Raw genomic sequence first — 19,104 nt, 5'->3', positions numbered from 1 at the left:
GGCCCGAAAAAAAAAACGACAGTGGTACCCCTTACGTTTTTTTTTTTGGGCGAAAAATTAAGTTTCTCCAATCTTCCCAAAACTCTGGATTCTGATAGAGGGCCATGAGACTTAGACCTGAGTGCAAAAATGGAGGCTCTAGCCCCTTCCAGAGCTGAGATATCGAAACTCAAAAATTGGGCCTGAAAAAAAAACGACAGTGGTACCCCTTACTTTTTTTTTTTTTTTGGGCGAAAAATTAAGTTTCTCCAATCTTCCCAAAACTCTGGATTCTGATAGAGGGCCATGAGACTTAGACCTGAGTGCAAAAATGGAGGCTCTAGCCCCTTCCAGAGCTGAGATATCGAAACTCAAAAAGTGGGCCCGAAAAAAAAACGACAGTGGTACCCCTTACGTTTTTTTTTTTTGGGGCGAAAAATTAAGTTTCTCCAATCTTCCCAAAACTCTGGATTCTGATAGAGGGCCATGAGACTTAGACCTGAGTGCAAAAATGGAGGCTCTAGCCCCTTCCAGAGCTGAAATATCGAAACTCAAAAATTGGGCCCGAAAAAAAAAAAACGTCAGTGGTACCCCTTACGTTTTTTTTTTTGGGGGGGCGAAAAATTAAGTTTCTCCAATCTTCCCAAAACTCTGGATTCTGATAGAGGGCCATGAGACTTAGACCTGAGTGCAAAAATGGAGGCTCTAGCCCCTTCCAGAGCTGAGATATCGAAACTCAAAAATTGGGCCCGAAAAAAAAAAACGTCAGTGGTACCCCTTAGGTTTTTTTTTGGGGGCGAAAAATTAAGTTTCTCCAATCTTCCCAAAACTCTGGATTCTGATAGAGGGCCATGAGACTTAGACCTGAGTGCAAAAATGGAGGCTCTAGCCCCTTCCAGAGCTGAGATATCGAAACCCAAAAATTGGGCCCGAAAAAAAAACGACAGTGGTACCCCTTACGTTTTTTTTTTTTTGGGCGAAAAATTAAGTTTCTCCAATCTTCCCAAAACTCTGGATTCTGATAGAGGGCCATGAGACTTAGACCTGAGTGCAAAAATGGAGGCTCTAGCCCCTTCCAGAGCTGAGATATCGAAACTCAAAAATTGGGCCTGAAAAAAAAACGACAGTGGTACCCCTTACTTTTTTTTTTTTTTGGGCGAAAAATTAAGTTTCTCCAATCTTCCCAAAACTCTGGATTCTGATAGAGGGCCATGAGACTTAGACCTGAGTGCAAAAATGGAGGCTCTAGCCCATTCCAGAGCTGAGATATCGAAACTCAAAAATTGGGCCCGAAAAAAAAACGACAGTGGTACCCCTTACGTTTTTTTTTTTGGGCGAAAAATTAAGTTTCTCCAATCTTCCCAAAACTCTGGATTCTGATAGAGGGCCATGAGACTTAGACCTGAGTGCAAAAATGGAGGCTCTAGCCCCTTCCAGAGCTGAGATATCGAAACTCAAAAATTGGGCCCGAAAAAAAAACGACAGTGGTACCCCTTACGTTTTTTTTTTTTGGGCGAAAAATTAAGTTTCTCCAATCTTCCCAAAACTCTGGATTCTGATAGAGGGCCATGAGACTTAGACCTGAGTGCAAAAATGGAGGCTCTAGCCCCTTACAGAGCTGAGATATCGAAACTCAAAAATTGGGCCCGAAAAAAAACCGACAGTGGTACCCCTTACGTTTTTTTTTTTTTGGGGCGAAAAATTAAGTTTCTCCAATCTTCCCAAAACTCTGGATTCTGATAGAGGGCCATGAGACTTAGACCTGAGTGCAAAAATGGAGGCTCTAGCCCCTTACAGAGCTGAGATATCGAAACTCAAAAATTGGGCCCGAAAAAAAAAAACGACAGTGGTACCCCTTACGTTTTTTTTTTTTGGGCGAAAAATTAAGTTTCTCCAATCTTCCCAAAACTCTGGATTCTGATAGAGGGCCATGAGACTTAGACCTGAGTGCAAAAATGGAGGCTCTAGCCCCTTCCAGAGCTGAGATATCGAAACTCAAAAATTGGGCCCGAAAAAAAAAACGACAGTGGTACCCCTTACGTTTTTTTTTTTGGGCGAAAAATTAAGTTTCTCCAATCTTCTCAAAACTCTGGATTCTGATAGAGGGCCATGAGACTTAGACCTGAGTGCAAAAATGGAGGCTCTAGCCCCTTTTAGAGCTGAGATATCGAAACTCAAAAATTGGGCCCGAAAAAAAAAACGACAGTGGTACCCCTTACGTTTTTTTTAAGGGGGCGAAAAATTAAGTTTCTCCAATCTTCCCAAAACTCTGGATTCTGATAGAGGGCCATGAGACTTAGACCTGAGTGCAAAAATGGAGGCTCTAGCCCCTTCCAGAGCTGAGATATCGAAACTCAAAAATTGGGCCAGAAAAAAAAAACGACAGTGGTACCCCTTACGTTTTTTTTTTTTTTGGGCGAAAAATTAAGTTTCTCCAATCTTCCCAATACTCTGGATTCTGATAGAGGGCCATGAGACTTAGACCTGAGTGCAAAAATGGAGGCTCTAGCCCCTTCCAGAGCTGAGATATCGAAACTCAAAAATTGGGCCCGAAAAAAAACAACAACAGTGGTACCCCTTACGTTTTTTTGGGGGGGGCGAAAAATTAAGTTTCTCCAATCTTCCCAAAACTCTGGATTCTGATAGAGGGCCATGAGACTTAGACCTGAGTGCAAAAATGGAGGCTCTAGCCCCTTTTAGAGCTGAGAAATCGAAACTCAAAAATTGGGCCCGAAAAAAAAAAACGACAGTGGTACCCCTTACGTTTTTTTTAAGGGGGCGAAAAATTAACTTTCTCCAATCTTCCCAAAACTCTGGATTCTGATAGAGGGCCATGAGACTTAGACCTGAGTGCAAAAATGGAGGCTCTAGCCCCTTCCTGAGCTGAGATATCGAAACTCAAAAATTGGGCCCGAAAAAAAAAACGACAGTGGTACCCCTTACGTTTTATATTTTTGGGCGAAAAATTAAGTTTCTCCAATCTTCCCAATACTCTGGATTCTGATAGAGGGCCATGAGACTTAGACCTGAGTGCAAAAATGGAGGCTCTAGCCCCTTCCAGAGCTGAGATATCGAAACTCAAAAATTGGGCCCGAAAAAAAAAACGACAGTGGTACCCCTTACGTTTTTTTTTTTGGGGGGCGAAAAATTAAGTTTCTCCAATCTTCCAAAAACTCTGGATTCTGATAGAGGGCCATGAGACTTAGACCTGAGTGCAAAAATGGAGGCTCTAGCCCCTTACAGAGCTGAGATATTGAAACTCAAAAATTGGGCCCGAAAAAAAAAAAACGACAGTGGTACCCCTTACGTTTTTTTTTTTTGGGCGAAAAATTAAGTTTCTCCAATCTTCCCAAAACTCTGGATTCTGATAGAGGGCCATGAGACTTAGACCTGAGTGCAAAAATGGAGGCTCTAGCCCCTTCCAGAGCTGAGATATCGAAACTCAAAAATTGGGCCCGAAAAAAAAACGACAGTGGTACCCCTTACGTTTTTTTTTTTTTTGGGCGAAAAATTAAGTTTCTCTAATCTTCCCAAAACTCTGGATTCTGATAGAAGGCCATGAGACTTAGACCTGAGTGCAAAAATGTAGGCTCTAGCCCCTTCCAGAGCTGAGATATCGAAACTCAAAAATTGGGCCCGAAAAAAAAACGACAGTGGTACCCCTTACGGTTTTTTTTTGGGGCGAAAAATTAAGTTTCTCCAATCTTCCCAAAACTCTGGATTCTGATAGAGGGCCATGAGACTTAGACCTGAGTGCAAAAATGGAGGCTCTAGCCCCTTCCAGAGCTGAGATATCGAAACTCAAAAATTGGGCCCGGAAAAAAAAAACGTCAGTGGTACCCCTTACGTTTTTTTTGGGGGGGCGAAAAATTAAGTTTCTCCAATCTTCCCAAAACTATGGATTCTGATAGAGGGCCATGAGACTTAGACCTGAGTGCAAAAATGGAGGCTCTAGCCCCTTCCAGAGCTGAGATATCGAAACTCAAAAATTGGGCCCGAAAAAAAAAAACGACAGTGGTACCCCTTACGTTTTTTTTTTGGGGCGAAAAATTAAGTTTCTCCAATCTTCCCAAAACCCTGGATTCTGATAGAGGGCCATGAGACTTAGACCTGAGTGCAAAAATGGAGGCTCTAGCCCCTTTTAAAGCTGAGATATCGAAACTCAAAAATTGGGCCCGAAAAAAAAAACGACAGTGGTACCCCTTACGTTTTTTTTAAGGGGGCGAAAAATTAAGTTTCTCCAATCTTCCCAAAACTCTGGATTCTGATAGAGGGCCATGAGACTTAGACCTGAGTGCAAAAATTGAGGCTCTAGCCCCTTCCAGAGCTGAGATATCGAAACTCAAAAATTGGGCCCGAAAAAAAAAACCGACAGTGGTACCCCTTACGTTTTTTTTGGGGGGGCGAAAAATTAAGTTTCTCCAATCTTCCCAAAACTCTGGATTCTGATAGAGGGCCATGAGACTTAGACCTGAGTGCAAAAATGGAGGCTCTAGCCCCTTCCAGAGCTGAGATATCGAAACTCAAAAAGTGGGCCCGAAAAAAAAACGACAGTGGTACCGCTTACGTTTTTTTTTTTTGATTGAAAAATTAAGTTTCTCCAATCTTCCCAAAACTCTGGATTCTCATAGAGGGCCATGAGACTTAGACCTGAGTGCAAAAATGGAGGCTCTAGCCCCTTCCAGAGCTGAGATATCGAAACTCAAAAATTGGGCCCGAAAAAAAAACGACAGTGGTACCCCTTACGTTTTTTTTTTTTTAGCGAAAAATTAAGTTTCTCCAATCTTCCCAAAACTCTGGATTCTGATAGAGGGCCATGAGACTTAGACCTGAATGCAAAAATGGAGGCTCTAGCCCCTTCCAGAGCTGAGATATCGAAACTCAAAAATTGGGCCCGAAAAAAAAACGACAGTGGTACCCCTTACGTTTTTTTTTTTGGGGCGAAACATTAAGTTTCTCCAATCTTCCCAAAACTCTGGATTCTGATAGAGGGCCATGAGACTTAGACCTGAGTGCAAAAATGGAGGCTCTAGCCCCTTACAGAGCTGAGATATCGAAACTCAAAAATTGGGCCCGAAAAAAAAAACCGACAGTGGTACCCCTTACGTTTTTTTTTTTGGGCGAAAAATTAAGTTTCTCCAATCTTCCCAAAACTCTGGATTCTGATAGAGGGCCATGAGACTTAGACCTGAGTGCAAAAATGGAGGCTCTAGCCCCTTTTAGAGCTGAGATATCGAAACTCAAAAATTGGGCCCGAAAAAAAAAACGACAGTGGTACCCCTTACGTTTTTTTAAGGGGGCGAAAAATTAAGTTTCTCCAATCTTCCCAAAACTCTGGATTCTGATAGAGGGCCATGAGACTTAGACCTGAGTGCAAAAATGGAGGCTCTAGCCCCTTCCAGAGCTGAGATATCGAAACTCAAAAATTGGGCCCGAAAAAAAAAACGACAGTGGTACCCCTTACGTTTTTTTTTTTTGGGCGAAAAATTAAGTTTCTCCAATCTTCCCAATACTCTGGATTCTGATAGAGGGCCATGAGACTTAGACCTGAGTGCAAAAATGAAGGCTCTAGCCCCTTCCAGAGCTGAGATATCGAAACTCAAAAATTGGGCCCGAAAAAAAAAACGACAGTGGTACCCCTTACGTTTTTTTTTTTTTGGGCGAAAAATTAAGTTTCTCCAATCTTCCCAATACTCTGGATTCTGATAGAGGGCCATGAGACTTAGACCTGAGTGCAAAAATGAAGGCTCTAGCCCCTTCCAGAGCTGAGATATCGAAACTCAAAAATTGGGCCCGAAAAAAAAAACGACAGTGGTACCCCTTACGTTTTTTTTTGGGGGGCGAAAAATTAAGTTTCTCCAATCTTCCCAAAACTCTGGATTCTGATAGAGGGCCATGAGACTTAGACCTGAGTGCAAAAATGGAGGCTCTAGCCCCTTTTAAAGCTGAGATATCGAAACTCAAAAATTGGGCCCGAAAAAAAAAACGACAGTGGTACCCCTTACGTTTTTTTTAAGGGGGCGAAAAATTAAGTTTCTCCAATCTTCCCAAAACTCTGGATTCTGATAGAGGGCCATGAGACTTAGACCTGAGAGCAAAAATGGAGGCTCTAGCCCCTTCAAGAGCTGAGATATCGAAACTCAAAAATTGGGCCTGAAAAAAAACGACAGTGGTACCCCTTACGTTTTTTTTTTTTGGGCGAAAAATTAAGTTTCTCCAATCTTCCCAAAACTCTGGATTCTGATAGAGGGCCATGAGACTTAGACCTGAGTGCAAAAATGGAGGCTCTAGCCCCTTTTAGAGCTGAGATATCGAAACTCAAAAATTGGGCCCGAAAAAAAAAAACGACAGTGGTACCCCTTACGTTTTTTTTAAGGGGGTGAAAAATTAAGTTTCTCCAATCTTTCCAAAACTCTGGATTCTGATAGAGGGCCATGAGACTTAGACCTGAGTGCAAAAATGGAGGCTCTAGCCCCTTCCAGAGCTGAGATATCGAAACTCAAAAATTGGGCCCGAAAAAAAAACGACAGTGGTACCCCTTAGGTTTTTTTTGGGGGGCGAAAAATTAAGTTTCTCCAATCTTCCCAAAACTCTGGATTCTGATAGAGGGCCATGAGACTTAGACCTGAGTGCAAAAATGGAGGCTCTAGCCCCTTCCAGAGCTGAGATATCGAAACTCAAAAATTGGGCCCGAAAAAAAAAAAAACGTCAGTGGTACCCCTTACGTTTTTTTTTGGGGGGCGAAAAATTAAGTTTCTCCAATCTTCCCAAAACTCTGGATTCTGATAGAGGGCCATGAGACTTAGACCTGAGTGCAAAAATGGAGGCTCTAGCCCCTTCCAGAGCTGAGATATCGAAACTCAAAAATTGGGCCCGTAAAAAAAAAACGTCAGTGGTACCCCTTAGGTTTTTTTTTTGGGGCGAAAAATTAAGTTTCTCCAATCTTCCCAAAACTCTGGATTCTGATAGAGGGCCATGAGACTTAGACCTGAGTGCAAAAATGGAGGCTCTAGCCCCTTCCAGAGCTGAGATATCGAAACTCAAAAATTGGGCCCGAAAAAAAAAACGACAGTGGTACCCCTTACGTTTTTTTTTTTGGGCGAAAAATTAAGTTTCTCCAATCTTCCCAAAACTCTGGATTCTGATAGAGGGCCATGAGACTTAGACCTGAGTGCAAAAATGGAGGCTCTAGCCCCTTCCAGAGCTGAGATATCGAAACCCAAAAATTGGGCCTGAAAAAAAAACGACAGTGGTACCCCTTACGTTTTTTTTTTTTTGGGCGAAAAATTAAGTTTCTCCAATCTTCCCAAAACTCTGGATTCTGATAGAGGGCCATGAGACTTAGACCTGAGTGCAAAAATGGAGGCTCTAGCCCCTTCCAGAGCTGAGATATCGAAACTCAAAAATTGGGCCCGAAAAAAAAACGACAGTGGTACCCCTTAGCCTACATTTTTTTTTTTTGGGCGAAAAATTAAGTTTCTCCAATCTTCCCAAAACTCTGGATTCTGATAGAGGGCCATGAGACTTAGACCTGAGTGCAAAAATGGAGGCTCTAGCCCCTTCCAGAGCTGAGATATCGAAACTCAAAAATTGGGCCCGAAAAAAAAAAACGACAGTGGTACCCCTTACGTTTTTTTTTTTTGGGCGAAAAATTAAGTTTCTCCAATCTTCCCAAAACTCTGGATTCTGATAGAGGGCCATGAGACTTAGACCTGAGTCCAAAAATGGAGGCTCTAGCCCCTTCCAGAGCTGAGATATCAAAACTCAAAAATTGGGCCCGAAAAAAAAAAACGACAGTGGTACCCCTTACGTTTTTTTTTTTTGGGGCGAAAAATTAAGTTTCTCCAATCTTCCCAAAACTCTGGATTCTGATAGAGGGCCATGAGACTTAGACCTGAGTGCAAAAATGGAGGCTCTAGCCCCTTCCAGAGCTGAGATATCGAAACTCAAAAATTGGGCCCGAAAAAAATACGACAGTGGTACCCCTTACGTTTTTTTTTTTGGGCGAAAAATTAAGTTTCTCCAATCTTCCCAAAACTCTGGATTCTGATAGAGGGCCATGAGACTTAGACCTGAGTGCAAAAATGGAGGCTCTAGCCCCTTCCAGAGCTGAGATATCGAAACTCAAAAAGTGGGCCCGAAAAAAAAACGACAGTGGTACCCCTTAGGTTTTTTTTTTGGGGCGAAAAATTAAGTTTCTCCAATCTTCCCAAAACTCTGGATTCTGATAGAGGGCCATGAGACTTAGACCTGAGTGCAAAAATGGAGGCTCTAGCCCCTTCCAGAGCTGAGATATCGAAACTCAAAAATTGGGCCCGAAAAAAAAAACGTCAGTGGTACCCCTTACGTTTTTTTTGGGGGGGCGAAAAATTAAGTTTCTCCAATCTTCCCAAAACTCTGGATTCTGATAGAGGGCCATGAGACTTAGACCTGAGTGCAAAAATGGAGGCTCTAGCCCCTTCCAGAGCTGAGATATCGAAACTCAAAAATTGGGCCCGTAAAAAAAAAACGTCAGTGGTACCCCTTAGGTTTTTTTTTGGGGGGCGAAAAATTAAGTTTCTCCAATCTTCCCAAAACCCTGGATTCTGATAGAGGGCCATGAGACTTAGACCTGAGTGCAAAAATGGAGGCTCTAGCCCCTTCCAGAGCTGAGATATCGAAACTCAAAAATTGGGCCCGAAAAAAAAACGACAGTGGTACCCCTTACGTTTTTTTTTTTTGGGCGAAAAATTAAGTTTCTCCAATCTTCCCAAAACTCTGGATTCTGATAGAGGGCCATGAGACTTAGACCTGAGTGCAAAAATGGAGGCTCTAGCCCCTTCCAGAGCTGAGATATCGAAACTCAAAAATTGGGCCCGAAAAAAAAACGACAGTGGTACCCCTTACGTTTTTTTTTTTTGGGCGAAAAATTAAGTTTATCCAATCTTCCCAAAACTCTGGATTCTGATAGAGGGCCATGAGACTTAGACCTGAGTGCAAAAATGGAGGCTCTAGCCCCTTCCAGAGCTGAGATATCGAAACTCAAAAAGTGGGCCCGAAAAAAAAACGACGGTGGTACCCCTTATATTTTTATTTTTGGGCGAAAAATTAAGTTTCTCCAATCTTCCCAAAACTCTGGATTCTGATAGAGGGCCATGAGACTTAGACCTGAGTGCAAAAATGGAGGCTCTAGCCCCTTCCAGAGCTGAGATATCGAAACTCAAAAATTGGGCCCGTAAAAAAAAAACGTCAGTGGTACCCCTTAGGTTTTTTTTTGGGGGGCGAAAAATTAAGTTTCTCCAATCTTCCCAAAACCCTGGATTCTGATAGAGGGCCATGAGACTTAGACCTGAGTGCAAAAATGGAGGCTCTAGCCCCTTCCAGAGCTGAGATATCGAAACTCAAAAATTGGGCCCGAAAAAAAAACGACAGTGGTACCCCTTACGTTTTTTTTTTTTGGGCGAAAAATTAAGTTTCTCCAATCTTCCCAAAACTCTGGATTCTGATAGAGGGCCATGAGACTTAGACCTGAGTGCAAAAATGGAGGCTCTAGCCCCTTCCAGAGCTGAGATATCGAAACTCAAAAATTGGGCCCGAAAAAAAAACGACAGTGGTACCCCTTACGTTTTTTTTTTTTGGGCGAAAAATTAAGTTTATCCAATCTTCCCAAAACTCTGGATTCTGATAGAGGGCCATGAGACTTAGACCTGAGTGCAAAAATGGAGGCTCTAGCCCCTTCCAGAGCTGAGATATCGAAACTCAAAAAGTGGGCCCGAAAAAAAAACGACGGTGGTACCCCTTATATTTTTTTTTTTGGGCGAAAAATTAAGTTTCTCCAATCTTCCCAAAACTCTGGATTCTGATAGAGGGCCATGAGACTTAGACCTGAGTGCAAAAATGGAGGCTCTAGCCCCTTCCAGAGCTGAGATATCGAAACTCAAAAATTGGGCCCGAAAAAAAAAACGACTGTGGTACCCCTTACGTTTTTTTTTTTTGGGCGAAAAATTACGTTTCTCCAATCTTCCCAAAACTCTGGATTCTGATAGAGGGCCATGAGACTTAGACCTGAGTGCAAAAATGGAGGCTCTAGCCCCTTCCAGAGCTGAGATATCGAAACTCAAAAATTGGGCCTGAAAAAAAAAACGACAGTGGTACCCCTTACTTTTTTTTTTTTTTGGGGCGAAAAATTAAGTTTCTCCAATCTTCCCAAAACTCTGGATTCTGATAGAGGGCCATGAGACTTAGACCTGAGTGCAAAAATGGAGGCTCTAGCCCCTTCCAGAGCTGAGATATCGAAACTCAAAAATTGGGCCTGAAAAAAAAAACGACAGTGGTACCCCTTACTTTTTTTTTTTTTTGGGGCGAAAAATTAAGTTTCTCCAATCTTCCCAAAACTCTGGATTCTGATAGAGGGCCATGAGACTTAGACCTGAGTGCAAAAATGGAGGCTCTAGCCCCTTCCAGAGCTGAGATATCGAAACTCAAAAAGTGGGCCTGAAAAAAAAACGACAGTGGTACCCCTTACGTTTTTTTTTTGGGGCGAAAAATTAAGTTTCTCCAATCTTCCCAAAACTCTGGATTCTGATAGAGGGCCATGAGACTTAGACCTGAGTGCAAAAATGGAGGCTCTAGCCCCTTCCAGAGCTGAGATATCGAAACTCAAAAATTGGGCCCGAAAAAAAAAAAACGTCAGTGGTACCCCTTACGTTTTTTTTTGGGGGGCGAAAAATTAAGTTTCTCCAATCTTCACAAAACTCTGGATTCTGATAGAGGGCCATGAGACTTAGACCTGAGTGCAAAAATGGAGGCTCTAGCCCCTTTTAGAGCTGAGATATCGAAACTCAAAAATTGGGCCCGAAAAAAAAAACGACAGTGGTACCCCTTACGTTTTTTTTAAGGGGGTGAAAAATTAAGTTTCTCCAATCTTTCCAAAACTCTGGATTCTGATAGAGGGCCATGAGACTTAGACCTGAGTGCAAAAATGGAGGCTCTAGCCCCTTCCAGAGCTGAGATATCGAAACTCAAAAATTGGGCCCGAAAAAAAAACGACAGTGGTACCCCTTAGGTTTTTTTTTTGGGGCGAAAAATTAAGTTTCTCCAATCTTCCCAAAACTCTGGATTCTGATAGAGGGCCATGAGACTTAGACCTGAGTGCAAAAATGGAGGCTCTAGCCCCTTCCAGAGCTGAGATATCGAAACTCAAAAATTGGGCCCGAAAAAAAAAAAACGTCAGTGGTACCCCTTACGTTTTTTTTGGGGGGGCGAAAAATTAAGTTTCTCCAATCTTCCCAAAACTCTGGATTCTGATAGAGGGCCATGAGACTTAGACCTGAGTGCAAAAATGGAGGCTCTAGCCCCTTCCAGAGCTGAGATATCGAAACTCAAAAATTGGGCCCGTAAAAAAAAAACGTCAGTGGTACCCCTTAGGGTTTTTTTTTGGGGCGAAAAATTAAGTTTCTCCAATCTTCCCAAAACTCTGGATTCTGATAGAGGGCCATGAGACTTAGACCTGAGTGCAAAAATGGAGGCTCTAGCCCCTTCCAGAGCTAAGATATCGAAACTCAAAAATTGGGCCCGAAAAAAAAAAAACGACAGTGGTACCCCTTACGTTTTTTTTTTTGGGCGAAAAATTAAGTTTCTCCAATCTTCCCAAAACTCTGGATTCTGATAGAGGGCCATGAGACTTAGACCTGAGTGCAAAAATGGAGGCTCTAGCCCCTTCCAGAGCTGAGATATCGAAACCCAAAAATTGGGCCTGAAAAAAAAACGACAGTGGTACCCCTTACGTTTTTTTTTTTTTTGGGCGAAAAATTAAGTTTCTCCAATCTTCCTAAAACTCTGGATTCTGATAGAGGGCCATGAGACTTAGACCTGAGTGCAAAAATGGAGGCTCTAGCCCCTTCCAGAGCTGAGATATCGAAACTCAAAAATTGGGCCCGAAAAAAAAACGACAGTGGTACCCCTTACATTTTTTTTTTTTGGGCGAAAAATTAAGTTTCTCCAATCTTCCCAAAAACTCTGGATTCTGATAGAGGGCCATGAGACTTAGACCTGAGTGCAAAAATGGAGGCTCTAGCCCCTTCCAGAGCTGAGATATCGAAACTCAAAAATTGGGCCCGAAAAAAAAAACGACAGTGGTACCCCTTACGTTTTTTTTTTTTGGGCGAAAAATTAAGTTTCTCCAATCTTCCCAAAACTCTGGATTCTGATAGAGGGCCATGAGACTTAGACCTGAGTGCAAAAATGGAGGCTCTAGCCCCTTCCAGAGCTGAGATATCAAAACTCAAAAATTGGGCCTGAAAAAAAAACGACAGTGGTACCCCTTACGTTTTTTTTTTGGGGTGAAAAATTAAGTTTCTCCAATCTTCCCAAAACTCTGGATTCTGATAGAGGGCCATGAGACTTAGACCTGAGTGCAAAAATGGAGGCTCTAGCCCCTTCCAGAGCTGAGATATCGAAACTCAAAAATTGGGCCCGAAAAAAAAAACGACAGTGGTACCCCTTACGTTTTTTTTTTTGGGCGAAAAATTAAGTTTCTCCAATCTTCACAAAACTCTGGATTCTGATAGAGGGCCATGAGACTTAGACCTGAGTGCAAAAATGGAGGCTCTAGCCCCTTCCAGAGCTGAGATATCGAAACTCAAAAATTGGGCCCGAAAAAAAAAACGACAGTGGTACCCCTTACGTTTTTTTTTTTTGGGCGAAAAATTAAGTTTCTCCAATCTTCCCAAAACTCTGGATTCTGATAGAGGGCCATGAGACTTAGACCTGAGTGCAAAAATGGAGGCTCTAGCCCCTTCCAGAGCTGAGATATCGAAACTCAAAAATTGGGCCCGAAAAAAAAACGACAGTGGTACCCCTTACGTTTTTTTTTTTTGGGCGAAAAATTAAGTTTATCCAATCTTCCCAAAACTCTGGATTCTGATAGAGGGCCATGAGACTTAGACCTGAGTGCAAAAATGGAGGCTCTAGCCCCTTCCAGAGCTGAGATATCGAAACTCAAAAAGTGGGCCCGAAAAAAAAACGACGGTGGTACCCCTTATATTTTTTTTTTTTGCGAAAAATTAAGTTTCTCCAATCTTCCCAAAACTCTGGATTCTGATAGAGGGCCATGAGACTTAGACCTGAGTGCAAAAATGGAGGCTCTAGCCCCTTCCAGAGCTGAGATATCGAAAATCAAAAATTGGGCCCGAAAAAAAAAAACGACTGTGGTACCCCTTACGTTTTTTTTTTTTGGGCGAAAAATTAAGTTTCTCCAATCTTCCCAAAACTCTGGATTCTGATAGAGGGCCATGAGACTTAGACCTGAGTGCAAAAATGGAGGCTCTAGCCCCTTCCAGAGCTGAGATATCGAAACTCAAAAATTGGGCCTGAAAAAAAAAACGACAGTGGTACCCCTTACTTTTTTTTTTTTTTGGGCGAAAAATTAAGTTTCTCCAATCTTCCCAAAACTCTGGATTCTGATAGAGGGCCATGAGACTTAGACCTGAGTGCAAAAATGGAGGCTCTAGCCCCTTCCAGAGCTGAGATATCGAAACTCAAAAATTGGGCCCGAAAAAAAAACGACAGTGGTACCCCTTACGTTTTTTTTTTTGGGCGAAAAATTAAGTTTCTCCAATCTTCCCAAAACTCTGGATTCTGATAGAGGGCCATGAGACTTAGACCTGAGTGCAAAAATGGAGGCTCTAGCCCCTTCCAGAGCTGAGATATCGAAACTCAAAAATTGGGCCCGAAAAAAAAACGACAGTGGTACCCCTTACATTTTTTTTTTTTGGGCGAAAAATTAAGTTTCTCCAATCTTCCCAAAACTCTGGATTCTGATAGAGGGCCATGAGACTTAGACCTGAGTGCAAAAATGGAGGCTCTAGCCCCTTCCAGAGCTGAGATATCGAAACTCAAAAATTGGGCCCGAAAAAAAAAAAACGACTGTGGTACCCCTTACGTTTTTTTTTTTTGGGCGAAAAATTAAGTTTCTCCAATCTTCCCAAAACTCTGGATTCTGATAGAGGGCCATGAGACTTAGACCTGAGTGCAAAAATGGAGGCTCTAGCCCCTTCCAGAGCTGAGATATCGAATCTCAAAAATTGGGCCTGAAAAAAAAAACGACAGTGGTACCCCTTACTTTTTTTTTTTTTTTGGGCGAAAAATTAAGTTTCTCCAATCTTCCCAAAACTCTGGATTCTGATAGAGGGCCATGAGACTTAGACCTGAGTGCAAAAATGGAGGCTCTAGCCCCTTCCAGAGCTGAGATATCGAAACTCAAAAATTGGGCCCGAAAAAAAAACGACAGTGGTACCCCTTACGTTTTTTTTTTTGGGCGAAAAATTAAGTTTCTCCAATCTTCCCAAAACTCTGGATTCTGATAGAGGGCCATGAGACTTAGACCTGAGTGCAAAAATGGAGGCTCTAGCCCCTTCCAGAGCTGAGATATCGAAACTCAAAAATTGGGCCCGAAAAAAAAACGACAGTGGTACCCCTTACATTTTTTTTTTTTGGGCGAAAAATTAAGTTTCTCCAATCTTCCCAAAACTCTGGATTCTGATAGAGGGCCATGAGACTTAGACCTGAGTGCAAAAATGGAGGCTCTAGCCCCTTCCAGAGCTGAGATATCGAAACTCAAAAATTGGGCCCGAAAAAAAAAAAACGTCAGTGGTACCCCTTAGGTTTTTTTGGGGGGGCGAAAAATTAAGTTTCTCCAATCTTCCCAAAACTCTGGATTCTGATAGAGGGCCATGAGACTTAGACCTGAGTGCAAAAATGGAGGCTCTAGCCCCTTCCAGAGCTGAGATATCGAAACTCAAAAATTGGGCCCGAAAAAAAAAAAACGACAGTGGTACCCCTTACGTTTTTTTTTTTGGGCGAAAAATTAAGTTTCTCCAATCTTCCCAAAACTCTGGATTCTGATAGAGGGCCATGAGACTTAGACCTGAGTGCAAAAATGGAGGCTCTAGCCCCTTCCAGAGCTGAGATATCGAAACCCAAAAATTGGGCCCGAAAAAAAAAACGACAGTGGTACCCCTTACGTTTTTTTTTTTGGGCGAAAAATTAAGTTTCTCCAATCTTCCCAAAACTCTGGATTCTGATAGAGGGCCATGAGACTTAGACCTGAGTGCAAAAATGGAGGCTCTAGCCCCTTCCAGAGCTGAGATATCGAAACTCAAAAATTGGGCCTGAAAAAAAAACGACAGTGGTACCCCTTACTTTTTTTTTTTTTTTTGGGCGAAAAATTAAGTTTCTCCAATCTTCCCAAAACTCTGGATTCTGATAGAGGGCCATGAGACTTAGACCTGAGTGCAAAAATGGAGGCTCTAGCCCCTTCCAGAGCTGAGATATCGAAACTCAAAAAGTGGGCCCGAAAAAAAAACGACAGTGGTACCCCTTACGTTTTTTTTTTTTGGGGCGAAAAATTAAGTTTCTCCAATCTTCCCAAAACTCTGGATTCTGATAGAGGGCCATGAGACTTAGACCTGAGTGCAAAAATGGAGGCTCTAGCCCCTTCCAGAGCTGAAATATCGAAACTCAAAAATTGGGCCCGAAAAAAAAAAAACGTCAGTGGTACCCCTTACGTTTTTTTTTTTGGGGGGGCGAAAAATTAAGTTTCTCCAATCTTCCCAAAACTCTGGATTCTGATAGAGGGCCATGAGACTTAGACCTGAGTGCAAAAATGGAGGCTCTAGCCCCTTCCAGAGCTGAGATATCGAAACTCAAAAATTGGGCCCGAAAAAAAAAAACGTCAGTGGTACCCCTTAGGTTTTTTTTTGGGGGCGAAAAATTAAGTTTCTCCAATCTTCCCAAAACTCTGGATTCTGATAGAGGGCCATGAGACTTAGACCTGAGTGCAAAAATGGAGGCTCTAGCCCCTTCCAGAGCTGAGATATCGAAACCCAAAAATTGGGCCCGAAAAAAAAACGACAGTGGTACCCCTTACGTTTTTTTTTTTTTGGGCGAAAAATTAAGTTTCTCCAATCTTCCCAAAACTCTGGATTCTGATAGAGGGCCATGAGACTTAGACCTGAGTGCAAAAATGGAGGCTCTAGCCCCTTCCAGAGCTGAGATATCGAAACTCAAAAATTGGGCCTGAAAAAAAAACGACAGTGGTACCCCTTACTTTTTTTTTTTTTTGGGCGAAAAATTAAGTTTCTCCAATCTTCCCAAAACTCTGGATTCTGATAGAGGGCCATGAGACTTAGACCTGAGTGCAAAAATGGAGGCTCTAGCCCATTCCAGAGCTGAGATATCGAAACTCAAAAATTGGGCCCGAAAAAAAAACGACAGTGGTACCCCTTACGTTTTTTTTTTTGGGCGAAAAATTAAGTTTCTCCAATCTTCCCAAAACTCTGGATTCTGATAGAGGGCCATGAGACTTAGACCTGAGTGCAAAAATGGAGGCTCTAGCCCCTTCCAGAGCTGAGATATCGAAACTCAAAAATTGGGCCCGAAAAAAAAACGACAGTGGTACCCCTTACGTTTTTTTTTTTTGGGCGAAAAATTAAGTTTCTCCAATCTTCCCAAAACTCTGGATTCTGATAGAGGGCCATGAGACTTAGACCTGAGTGCAAAAATGGAGGCTCTAGCCCCTTACAGAGCTGAGATATCGAAACTCAAAAATTGGGCCCGAAAAAAAACCGACAGTGGTACCCCTTACGTTTTTTTTTTTTGGGGCGAAAAATTAAGTTTCTCCAATCTTCCCAAAACTCTGGATTCTGATAGAGGGCCATGAGACTTAGACCTGAGTGCAAAAATGGAGGCTCTAGCCCCTTACAGAGCTGAGATATCGAAACTCAAAAATTGGGCCCGAAAAAAAAAAACGACAGTGGTACCCCTTACGTTTTTTTTTTTTGGGCGAAAAATTAAGTTTCTCCAATCTTCCCAAAACTCTGGATTCTGATAGAGGGCCATGAGACTTAGACCTGAGTGCAAAAATGGAGGCTCTAGCCCCTTCCAGAGCTGAGATATCGAAACTCAAAAATTGGGCCCGAAAAAAAAAACGACAGTGGTACCCCTTACGTTTTTTTTTTTGGGCGAAAAATTAAGTTTCTCCAATCTTCTCAAAACTCTGGATTCTGATAGAGGGCCATGAGACTTAGACCTGAGTGCAAAAATGGAGGCTCTAGCCCCTTTTAGAGCTGAGATATCGAAACTCAAAAATTGGGCCCGAAAAAAAAAACGACAGTGGTACCCCTTACGTTTTTTTTAAGGGGGCGAAAAATTAAGTTTCTCCAATCTTCCCAAAACTCTGGATTCTGATAGAGGGCCATGAGACTTAGACCTGAGTGCAAAAATGGAGGCTCTAGCCCCTTCCAGAGCTGAGATATCGAAACTCAAAAATTGGGCCAGAAAAAAAAAACGACAGTGGTACCCCTTACGTTTTTTTTTTTTTTGGGCGAAAAATTAAGTTTCTCCAATCTTCCCAATACTCTGGATTCTGATAGAGGGCCATGAGACTTAGACCTGAGTGCAAAAATGGAGGCTCTAGCCCCTTCCAGAGCTGAGATATCGAAACTCAAAAATTGGGCCCGAAAAAAAACAACAACAGTGGTACCCCTTACGTTTTTTTGGGGGGGGCGAAAAATTAAGTTTCTCCAATCTTCCCAAAACTCTGGATTCTGATAGAGGGCCATGAGACTTAGACCTGAGTGCAAAAATGGAGGCTCTAGCCCCTTTTAGAGCTGAGAAATCGAAACTCAAAAATTGGGCCCGAAAAAAAAAAACGACAGTGGTACCCCTTACGTTTTTTTTAAGGGGGCGAAAAATTAACTTTCTCCAATCTTCCCAAAACTCTGGATTCTGATAGAGGGCCATGAGACTTAGACCTGAGTGCAAAAATGGAGGCTCTAGCCCCTTCCTGAGCTGAGATATCGAAACTCAAAAATTGGGCCCGAAAAAAAAAACGACAGTGGTACCCCTTACGTTTTATATTTTTGGGCGAAAAATTAAGTTTCTCCAATCTTCCCAATACTCTGGATTCTGATAGAGGGCCATGAGACTTAGACCTGAGTGCAAAAATGGAGGCTCTAGCCCCTTCCAGAGCTGAGATATCGAAACTCAAAAATTGGGCCCGAAAAAAAAAACGACAGTGGTACCCCTTACGTTTTTTTTTTTGGGGGGCGAAAAATTAAGTTTCTCCAATCTTCCAAAAACTCTGGATTCTGATAGAGGGCCATGAGACTTAGACCTGAGTGCAAAAATGGAGGCTCTAGCCCCTTACAGAGCTGAGATATTGAAACTCAAAAATTGGGCCCGAAAAAAAAAAAACGACAGTGGTACCCCTTACGTTTTTTTTTTTTGGGCGAAAAATTAAGTTTCTCCAATCTTCCCAAAACTCTGGATTCTGATAGAGGGCCATGAGACTTAGACCTGAGTGCAAAAATGGAGGCTCTAGCCCCTTCCAGAGCTGAGATATCGAAACTCAAAAATTGGGCCCGAAAAAAAAACGACAGTGGTACCCCTTACGTTTTTTTTTTTTTTGGGCGAAAAATTAAGTTTCTCTAATCTTCCCAAAACTCTGGATTCTGATAGAAGGCCATGAGACTTAGACCTGAGTGCAAAAATGTAGGCTCTAGCCCCTTCCAGAGCTGAGATATCGAAACTCAAAAATTGGGCCCGAAAAAAAAACGACAGTGGTACCCCTTACGGTTTTTTTTTGGGGCGAAAAATTAAGTTTCTCCAATCTTCCCAAAACTCTGGATTCTGATAGAGGGCCATGAGACTTAGACCTGAGTGCAAAAATGGAGGCTCTAGCCCCTTCCAGAGCTGAGATATCGAAACTCAAAAATTGGGCCCGGAAAAAAAAAACGTCAGTGGTACCCCTTACGTTTTTTTTGGGGGGGCGAAAAATTAAGTTTCTCCAATCTTCCCAAAACTATGGATTCTGATAGAGGGCCATGAGACTTAGACCTGAGTGCAAAAATGGAGGCTCTAGCCCCTTCCAGAGCTGAGATATCGAAACTCAAAAATTGGGCCCGAAAAAAAAAAACGACAGTGGTACCCCTTACGTTTTTTTTTTGGGGCGAAAAATTAAGTTTCTCCAATCTTCCCAAAACCCTGGATTCTGATAGAGGGCCATGAGACTTAGACCTGAGTGCAAAAATGGAGGCTCTAGCCCCTTTTAAAGCTGAGATATCGAAACTCAAAAATTGGGCCCGA

The sequence above is a fragment of the Pimephales promelas genome, chromosome 2 (assembly GCF_988280905.1).
Source record: "Pimephales promelas chromosome 2, fPimPro1.hap1.1, whole genome shotgun sequence".
Lineage (NCBI taxonomy): Eukaryota > Metazoa > Chordata > Actinopteri > Cypriniformes > Leuciscidae > Pimephales > Pimephales promelas.
This window is presented reverse-complemented; position numbering follows the sequence as displayed.